We start from the raw sequence: 11,318 nt of genomic DNA, 5'->3' as shown, positions 1-11,318 counted from the left end.
GGGACATCTGGGTTCTTTCTAGCTTCTGACTATTATAAATAAGGCTGCTATGAACACAGTGGAACATGTATTCTAAGCCTGACCATTTCACCATCCTTCACTCTATCCAACGTCATCATTATTTGGAGTCTAGTTCTTACTTTTTCTCTCAATGTCTATCTTCCTGATACATATCTTTTATCTAATTGTTACAAGAGAGCTCAAAACCAGGACGTCCAAAGCTCCAATTATTGTACTTCTCACACATTTCTCTTCATGATGTATATTCTCTAATCACAGATTTGGAACTCTGGATGTTGCCTTGGCTGTCTCCTTCTTAGCCCAACTTCTAGCTGGTTGTTAGAGGAGAATGACTCTTCAAGTGTTTGGGAAGTCTATGGAGCTTCAAATAGTACCACAATGTATTTTTGTCCCACAGAACAGTGAAATTCAGCGTTATGTTAGCCGTTTGCAGTTAAGACAAAATGCTGCATCCAGAGCATAGGTCTGTGCAATTGGCCGGCCTTCTCAACTAGCGAAAGCAGCTTCTTCCAACATCACATATCTGCCGTAGGTTACCAACGTAGTAAAGTGCTATGTTATAGGACCCCCCGGCAGACTTAATGTTCTGGCTTGGCGAAGTACTATGGCCCTGAAGATCCATGAAGTTTGTTAAGTTTGCTAAGATAACAAGGAAAAGCCTGTTATGAAATGACTCCAGCCAACACAAAATTGTTCAATGGGGAAGGGATTAAACTTGAGCAAGGTGGAAAAGGCAGTTAACTTTTTTGTATGACTCCCTAATGGATAGTGAATGTTGAAAAATAAAGAGGAACATCAACCAATTCTGGGAAGGGCCTAATGGAGTCTCTTATTCTTTACTTCCACCCCATTTTTATGATAATACATTAAAGGGAGAAATTATAGACAAGTAGTCCATTGGCAAACATGGAATTGCTGAATATATAAGAATTTATTGTGTGGAGTAAGACTTTATAGAACTGTATGTCATGAATTTTTAGAGTTGCTTCCAAATATTAATATTTATGCTATCTCAAAATAAATGTTTTAATATACATACATATACATATACACATATGCATATGTGTACTTATATGCACATAAGTAGATTTTCACACACACACACACACACACACACACACACACACACACTCAGACATATACACAGTAACTAGGCTGAAGAGATGGCACATTGTTGGAGAAAACTTGCTTCACAAACAGGAAGGCCAAGATAAAATCGAAGTGTGCTCACATGCATACCTGCAATCCAAGAACAGAGGGAGATGGAGATGGGGGAGAGGGTCGCTGAAATCTGCTGACTGCCAGACTAAGAAGAAAGAAAGACTTTTGAAGAAAATCAATGCAAGCTCTAGGTTCCAGGGGGGACTCTGACTCAAAGGAACACAGCTGAAGTCCAGCAAGATGCTTCAACAGGTTAGGATGTTTACTGCAAAGCCTGATGGACTAAATTTGATTCTTCAGACCTACAGGGTAGAGGGAGTGTGCCAACAATTACATGTTGTCCTTGACCTTGTATCCACATTGTGATATGTGAGCAACTCCTGAAATAAATAAATAAATAAATAAATAAATAAATAAATTTAAAAATAAGAGATTAATATGTAGGAGAGGATGGCCTATTCAGCCATCAATGGGAGGAGAGGCCCTATGTCCTGTGAAGGATCTATGCCTCAGTATAGGGGAATGCCAGGACTAGGAATGGGAGGGTTGGGGAGCAGGGGGAAGAGGAAGAAGGATAGGGGATTTTCAGAGGGGAAACCAGGAAAGGGGATAACATTTGAAATGTAAATAAAGAAAATATCTAATAAAAAAAGAGAGAGATTAGAGGGACAAAGCAGAAAGTGGTAGGGGAAGTCACCAGATGCTTTTATCTGGCCTCCATGGTTTTACACTACTACAAATGTGAATATTCACACACAAAATATATACACATGTGAAGATACACTTTATAGGTTTCTGCATACTTACATTCATGCTCATGATATACAATACATAATTTATAATAGTACATAAAAGTGCATTTAGATTCTCATCTTTATATTTTTGTACATTGTCAAAAAATTTCTGTTGTTCCTGCTGCTGAGAATTTCTGATGTTTATTAATCCTGACATGAAACAACTAAATTAATTCTTGGTCTCTATCTAGGCTTGCAACAATTTTCATGTTTATTTTTCTTGCTAGAAATTGAATTTAGCCCACCAGTGCATTTCATTAAGAGCAGCAGATGGTAATTGCTTTCCAGCTGAAGTGGGCTGGGCTTGAACCAATGACCTTTGTTGTAAAAAAAAAAACAAAAAAAAAAAAAACAAAAAAAAAAACAAAAAAACTCCCTTTTAGTCTCTTGGTCTATATATTTGCCAGGTTAATCTTAACCTTAAGTTGAAAACAGTATATCTTAACAAACACATCCATGAGATGTCTTGATCATCAAATTGTACTTCTACATATAAAATGAACTTATAAGGCAAGGTTACTAAGATAGAAATTTTTGAATACTTTTTTTTTTCAGTTGAGTTTTAGGGTAGGAATCACAAATAAGTTCCAAAATGTTAGGTAACATCATGGAAGAAAAGGATTGCTTTCGCCTTAATTTTTTCTTAAGTCCTGTTCTCTATAAATATTTAAAAGTTTATTGTGCAAGGAACTCAGTTTCCTTGATGAAGCATGGAATAGCTTTTTATTGAGAATTTACTGAGAATTTCTGGCCACTTGTGTAATGTCAATATCCTTCTAAAGATGGTGAGAGAAAACTAATGTGATGGTGGTCTCACATTTGCCCCGTGACCTGAGAATTTCCCGTGGGAATAAAGGAAAAACAAACCCAAGAAGACTTATTTTCTATGGCTTTTCAATATGGGTACCAGGAGCTTGATTGATTTTTGCAGGGAACAATGAGGTCATGCGTTAAAAGCTGATGGATTCCTAGACCTTGTTGCTTCAAGCATTATACAAACCAGGCTATATCCTTTCCCACATAAACTGCAGAATCATTACAATTAGAGGTCTCCATAGTTAGGGCATGTCTTAATGATCCTGTTACTGAGAACTGTGCTTTTTCTTTCCCAAGTAAGAAGCACTCTGTAATTACTAAGTTGAGCAGATGCACTAAGTGACAGTGCTTTCTGACTCTGATGTGTACCTCACTTGAAGTCTCCACTGCTGGCTCAGTACCACTTGGGCAGGGCTTCCTTTCTGACACCTTCCTTTCCAACTGAGGTCATGCCCTTGTCCCTATCCTCATCTTTTCTTGTGCTCCAGGAGAGCATATCCCCCAGCGGCCCTGTAATCCAACCTATAGGAAATCTTTTGTTCACAAGGATTCAGATGGATGGCTAATTGGTATTTCCAGAATCACTGTTCTGTTCAGGCTGCCATTGTATCTGTGCCTTAGGTCACTATGCAGTCTTTTAACCAAGTTCTTGGCTTTTCCTCTTAACCTCCATGCTCTACCACACACAGTAGCAGTTAGTTTTTAAAATGCACATGAACCTGTGCTTCCTTCCTAGCTGCAGTCTTTGTTAGCTTAAGATTTAGATTCCTTAACTGCAGGTTTTATATTGCACTGGATTCTGCAGCTCTTCCATTTAGACCATGGAGACATTTTGACCCTTCCTCCCTCTATTCTTCCCTCCCACCATTTCTTGCCTTCCACACTGCTCAAACATCCTAGACTTAAACTATACATGTGCATTTTGTTCCTTTCTACTAAAAAGTACTTCATTGTCCCCTGACTTCTATCCCAATATATACTATATAGTAATTTGTCTAAATAGCATCTCATACTTATATCAGATGATACGTTTTCCCAAAGCCATTCTCTGACCAGTCTAAACTAAAAAGTTGAAGTCATTCTGAAACAAAACATTGATTTTATTATCTTATTAGCAATTACTTTTCCCTGAGCTATCATCTACCTGATTACACTGTAATCTAGCTGTTGTCTTTTATTTATTGGCATTTATCCTTTAAAGTAATGCATTACAAGCAACAATGTTAGAACACAAATCTCTTCCTTGGGATTAACATCTAGAGTTATGAGCTTGGCACATCATAACTAGCTCTGTAACTGTTTGAAGAAATGAATAATCAGCTAGACTAGTCATTACTCACCAAGGCAAAAAGGATGGTGTTAGTCACTTTTCAGCTAGAGTGAACTCTCCTGCATTTTTCACCATTATGACCCTTTATTCTCTGCCTTTGATATGTATCCTAATTCAAGCTTCTGTCACTTCTAGCCAGGAGTAAGGCATTGGTCTTTTACTTAGATTTCCTGATTTAGACTCTTACTCTTTAACTGATTCCACTTTTTAAACAATTATTGTTTATGACTAAATCTTAAATTTCCAAAATTGCTTAACAAGAATAATTTAAAAATATTATTAAAGATGTTACAACACCACATATAAAGAACAAAACAAATTACATTAAACCAACATCCTAATATTATAGCCTCTTTTCCACAATATTTATGTTTAAATTATCTACACATGATATATTTTTGTGTGGCTATATTAAGTATCTGTACAATCTGAATTTCGCATGACATAATATTTCACAAACAGTTTCATGTTACTCTCTATTTATTATTGTGTCTTGTTTTGTGTATTTATGCATTGTATATAATATTCTATTAATTATATGCTCTAATTGAATGTTCAGTATCAGTGAAAGAGCTGGATTGTTAACAGCTTTGACAGAAAATAGTATAGCTATGAATGTTGTACAAATGGTCTTTTTTCTCTTAAATGGTTTATTTTGGAGTAGTTCCAAGCAAGAGAATTAATGCGCTAAAGGTTTAACACACACATACACACCACATACACACACCCACACACCATGTGCACACATACGTATCATATACATATGTAGAGAGAGCACATGTATTCCTTCCTCAATCAAAGCTTTATATATGCTTTCAATGCTATAAGCTATAAATTGATCATTTCTTACACAACTTTCTGGTATTGGGTTTTTTTTTTTGTAACATTTTGATCAACTTGGTGGTTGTATTTTTTTCAATTTTGTTAATTCATTGAAAATTATAAGGCTTATTGTACTTCATTGTGTTTATTTCTTTTTTTTGTTTTGTTTTTTTGTTTTTTTGTTTTTTGAGACAGGGTTTCTCTGTGTAGCCTTAACTGTCCTGGAACTCACTCTGTAGACCAGGCTGGCCTCGAACTCAGAAATCCGCCTGCCTCTACCTCCCGAGTGCTGGGATTAAAAGGCGTATGCCACCACGCCTGGCTTTGTGTTTGTGTCTTTCTGTGTTTTTCTTTGTGTGAATTTACTGTTGTTCCTTTTTGTCTGTTTATTTCTAATGGATTGTTTTCTCTTTATCAAAAATAGATATTTTTCATATACTATATTCTGATCATGGTTTCCCCTTTCTTTACTCTTTCCAGTTACCTTCCATGTCCATTCCACCTGGATTCACCCTCTTTCTGTCTCTCCTTAGAAAACAGGAATCTTGTTACCCTTTCTAAGAAGGATCGATGTATCCACACTTTGGCCTTCCTTCTTCTTGAGTTTCATGTGTTTTGCGAATTGTATCTTGGATATTCCGAGCTTCCGGGCTAATATCCACTTACTAGTGAGTGCATATCATGTGTGTTCTTTTGTGATTGGGTTACCTCCCTCAGGATGATATTTTCTATTCCCATCCATTTGTTTAAGAATTTTATAAATTCATTGTTTTTAATAGCTGAGTAGTACTCCACTGTGTAAATGTATCACATTTTCTGTATCCATTCCTCTGTTAAGGAACATCTTGGTTCTTCCCAGCTCTTGTCTGTTATAAATAAGGCTGGAACAAAATACCCATGGGAGGAGTTACAGAGACAAAGTGTGGAGCAAAGACTGAAGGAAAGACTATTTAGAGACTGTCCCATCTGGGGATCCATCCCATATACAGTCACCAAACCCAGACACTATTGTGATGCCAACAAGTTCTTGCTAACAGAAACCTGTTATAGATGTCACCTGAGAGGCTCCACCAGTGCCTGACAAATACAGAGGTGGATGCTCTCAGCCAACCATTGGACTGAGCACAGGATCTCCAATGGAGGAACTAGAGAAAGGATCCAAGGAGCTGAAGGAGTTTGCAGCCCCATAGGAGGAACAACTATATGAACCAGCCAGTATCCCCAGAGCTCCCAGGGACTAAACCACCAACAAAAGGGTACACATGGAGGGACTCATGGCTCCAGCTGCATATGTAGCAGAGGATGGCCTTGTTGGTCATCAATGGGAGGAGAGGTCCTTGGTCCTGTGAAGGCTCTATGCCTCAGTGTAGGGAAATGACAGGGCCAGGAAGCAGGAGTGGGTGGGTTGACAAGCAGGGGGAGGGAGAGGAATTAGGGTTTTTTTTTTTTTTTTTTTTNAGGGGAAACCAGGAAAGGGGATAGGATTTGAAGTGTCAATAAAGAAAATATCTAATATTTGCAAAAAAATGAGGAGTTTGTTTCCGCAGTGAGACTCCCTTGGAGGAAACTAAATTTTTATTTGCTAATTGATAATTATCAATTTATTATCAATTTGAGATAGCTTATGGGTTAGCAACGGGGGCATGTGTGTACTTCTTCTTTAAGTTCTAGGGCCCCATCTGGTGCAGACCCATGCAGTCCCATCTCAGTATTTGTGAGTTCATACATATCCTGTGGTATTTAGAAGGTCTTGTTTCCTTGGTGACCTCCATTCACTCTGGCTCTTACACTGTTTTCGCCTTCTTCTCTGAAGTCTTCCCTGAGCCCCCATTGGAGAGATTTGAAGGAAGCTTTCCTTTTAGGAATGAGTATTCCAAGGTTTCTTATTCTCTGTAGTGTCCCTGTATTTGTTCCCATCTGCTTCAGGAGGAAGATTTTCTCTGGTGATAGTTGAGCAGGTTATTGATATATGAGTACAACAGAATATCATTGGGAGAATTAGGGGAACTTCAAGTATAATCCTAGCATTTGGTTTTTCTGTTAATCCCTGAGGCAGTTATTCTTGGCTTCCTGGCCATCCAAGCAGCACTGGTTATGGGTTTCATCTCGTGCCTCTAATCAAATCAGATATTAGCTGACTCTTCCCACAAGCTTTGTGCCACATTGTACTAGCATCTCTTGCAGGCAGGACATCATTATAGATTGAAAATAGAGTTTGTAGTTTGTAGTAGGATTGGTATTTACACTTCCCGTTTTGTAGCATGTATAGTTCCTTTTAGTACCAAGGGTTAAAGTGTCTATGTAGGTACCAACTCAACTCCATGTTCAATGTCATTGTGTAGGTATTATCTTCAGCAATAGGGCTTGCCATCAGTTTGTAGAGAGCAACATATAATCTTGTCAACAGCCTAGGTTGTTTGGGGATTCCCATTGGTTAGCAACTCAATTAGATGTAACCAACTCACTGTGCTGGAAGGTTCATTTTGTAATAAGAGAAGTCTGGTTGGGACTCTCTTTCTCCTGCTATTTAGCACACTCATTAATATCACTTTCTTAGATATACATACTTGAGGACACTTCTACTCAAAATTGTCCTCTCAAATGGCCCTTAAAGCTGTCTCTCCTGTATTCCCTTCTCACCCCACTCTTTCCTCCTCCTCTGTTTGATCCTGCCATCCATAGCTATCTGTTCTGTTTCCCCTTCCTAAGGAGATCTACCCTTCCTTCTTAGTCCCATATTCTATACCCTACTTCTGAGTCTATGGATTATCTTGATTATATGTTACTTAACAGTTAAGTTCACATATAAGCTAATACATATCATAGTTGTGTTTCTGTGTCTGGGTTATCTCACTATTCTGTTTCCATACATTTACCTGAGAATTTCATGATTTCATGTTTTAAATAGCTAAGTACTATTACAATGAATAAATATAGCACACTTTTATTTATCCACTCATCTTTTGATGAACATACAGGTTGTTTCCAATTTCTGGCTATTGTGAATAGAGCAGCAACAAACATGGCTAAGCAAGTATCTGGGTGAATGGATGTAGTATCCTTCATGTATGTGCCCAAGGACAATATAGCTGGATCTTGGGGTAGATTGATTCCCATATTCATGAGGCGCTGTCATTGATTTCCATAGTACCTGTACAAGTTTGCACTCCCACTAACAATGGATGAATGTTTCCCTTACTCCACATCTTTGACAGCATGAGCCACCATTTCATTTATTAATCTTGGCTATTCTGGTCACTACAAGACAAAATCTCAAAGTAATTTTGGTTTGCATCATTCTGGTGACTAAGGATGTTGAACACTTCTTTACCTCCTTCTCAGCCATTTGAGTTTCCTCTTTTGAGAATTTTCTGTTTAGATCTGTGGTCATGCTCCATTTTTTATTTGCATTGTTTTCTGGATATCCAGGGGGTTTGTTTGTTTATTTTTTTAAGTTCATTATATATTTTGGATGTTAGCCCTCTCTTAGATGTGTAGTTGGTAAAAATCTTTCCACTTTCTATAGGTTTCCACTTTGTCTGAATGATGTTGTCCAACGCTGTGCTGGAGATTTTCAGCTTCATGGGAGCCCATTTAATAATTGTTAATCTTAATGCTGTCAGTGTTCTGTTCAGAAAATCATCTCCTGTGCCAATGANTCCAAGATTACACACTTTTTCTTCTATCAGATTTGGTGTATCTGGTCTTATGTTGAAATCTTTGAACCCTTTGGAGGTGATAAGAATGGATCTACTTGGAATTGTCTATGTGAAGCTGATCAATGTGGGCATCACCATTTGTTGAAGATGTCTTTTTTCCTAAGTCTATGTGCATCCATAAAATGCCAGTTTTAAAGACTTTTATTTCAGTCTTGTGACTTCTTTTCCTATATTACCTATATAATATTATATTATGTCTTATGTCAACTATTATATTTGATATTATCCTGACAGTACTAGATTTGGGACTGAAAATATTCTCAATAAAGAGAACTATAATATGAATTAACAAGATTCTTACTTTATCCTTTATAATCCCTTTAAAAAGCTCATGTGTGACTAATCTCATAGAGACTTGGGGTACATATAGTAAGTAAAGGTATTTAGAGGGTAAGACAGGTCAAGTGTGAGCAGTGCAGCCATGTACTTAGATTGTTACTGCCAAAAATATTAGTTTTAGGTTAGCACCATTTATTCACCATCAGAGAACAAAAACATTGTGAGCTCAGTTAATGAAACTAAAATTTATTTTGTGATATAACATCATACATCCTACAGAGAATCAGAATTAATAGAGTTCACCGGACTATTGTAGGGAACCAATAGTAATAAATGAAGTTACATCTTCCTAAGAAGAACACTCTACTCCTCCATGATACTTTCTGTTACTTAAACATTGAACTTAGCTTTGCCTTTTTGTGTGTAATGTCAATAGTCCTGTACCTTATCATTATAGTCACAGTTGGAGTACAACAGATATGGCATTACCATTTCTCCTAAAAGTTATGCAGTTTAGCTCAACAAGAATTTGTTGCTGTACATTTAGTTAGGTTTCATGTGTTTCCATTCACATTAGACTGTGGGCATGTGGAGGGTAATCAAATGATAATCATGTTTCTCACATTTTTCTCCATCAGTCTAGGAGGCTGAGATAAATATCTCAATAAAATGCTCTGGTCCTAGGCACATTGCTTGGAGGTGAATAAGAGTTTCTTCCAAAGTTGTTCAGCAAGCACTGACCAAGGGTCATATGTGCTTCTCATAGACCTATATACATCCAAGAGGATGAACTGAGTTTTGTAAGAATAAAGCAAAAGAGAAAGAATGACAGAGCAGAAGTGAGAGTAAGAGAGAGCAAGAAGGAGGTTGAAGAGAAAATCAAGTGAATAAAAATGGACCATTTTAAACATAGCTTCTGAATTCAGAATTCAAAGACCAACCTGTAGAAACAGACTTCATATACCATAACTGACCAGTTTTATTACTGTAAGCACGCTCTGTCCTTGACACTGTACCCTAATTTTCTGACAAGAAGCACACTGGTGAAAAACTCAAAGGCCACGTTACAGCTTTGGAGAGAAAGAAAGTCCAGCTCTAGAGGCAGATATTCTTGGGTGAATTTGGGGTCATCTGATCAGGCTCTCTCATTGGATTGCTGAGCAGTCTGAAATGAAGGAAAGAACAAGTGGACATAGAGCAGACAGAAGCGGTGAGAGAGGTTGGATTATACGAGCTATGGGCATTTAGATCTCCATACATGTTTCTAAGAACTCCATTGTACTGTTTCCCATGTCTTACACTATTTACTTCTCAGAAAAATGTAGAGTGAATAAAAACCATTTAAAATCTATTAATATGGCATTGTTTAAAATGTTTCAGCTATAATCTAGGAAGACCTCAAGGCCATTTATCAGACTTGGTTATGATTGTCCTTCGAAGATCTCTAGGGTCAGTTGACTTTGATGCTCACGAGGCAGGTAAAACTGCTACTAATGACTTATAAAGCAGAAGCAGCCACACACTATGGCTTATAATTTATAACCTCAATTGGAAAGTAGGTATTTAATAAAGTTTAATTGTGAATAATAATTTGCTAGACTTTTACAAGTGGGAGACCATCCAAATACAACTGGTTAGAAGCTAATTAGGTATTTAATAGGTTTAGATAAGATTGCAACAGTGACTGGCACTAAGAGACCTGAGTGGCTGGGTTTTACTTCTCAAAATTAAATGAATAGGTTCTTCATTTTTTCACGGTAATTAACTTTCCCCAAGCTCCAAGCTTTCAAATCCTGTGTGTGTGTGTGTGTGTGTGTGTGTGTGTGTGTGTGTGTGTGTGTGTCTGTGTGTGTCTGTGTCTGGAATAAGCAGGCTTCATATATATATCATTTTATTATTTACTTTTTAGTATTAGTGCTGGATATTTTCCTTTATAAAATAAAACCAGAGTTCACAAAGAACAAAAGAGCTACTATTTTTTTATTTAATAGATTGGTGGCTGTCTTTCAGCTTCTCTTTCTGGACATCAGTCAGTGTTTGAGATGGTCTGGGGCACTTGGAACAGAATGTGGTGGCCTGGCACATCGTGTCTCATTTTGTTCTTGGCATTAAATTGACTGACTAGCCTTGTGCAACCATGTCCTTATCCCTCTGGGCTCAATTTTCTTATTAATTGAGTAGGGTATGAATGTTGACATTTCAAGGTTCTCTGATTTATTGGAGAATCTAGCTCATCCTAGGCAGGCAGGAGCCAAGAGGCTGGATCCCAAGCATCCAGATGACTCTGACGCTGATTCCTATGCCACTGTGGCCCATGGTGAATTGACTCCTTCCTCCTCTTCCTCCTCCTCCTCCTCCTCCTCCTCCTCCTCCTCC

Source organism: Mus pahari, chromosome 11, assembly GCF_900095145.1.
Source record: "Mus pahari chromosome 11, PAHARI_EIJ_v1.1, whole genome shotgun sequence".
NCBI lineage: Eukaryota > Metazoa > Chordata > Mammalia > Rodentia > Muridae > Mus > Mus pahari.
Note: the sequence above shows the minus strand (reverse complement) of the source record.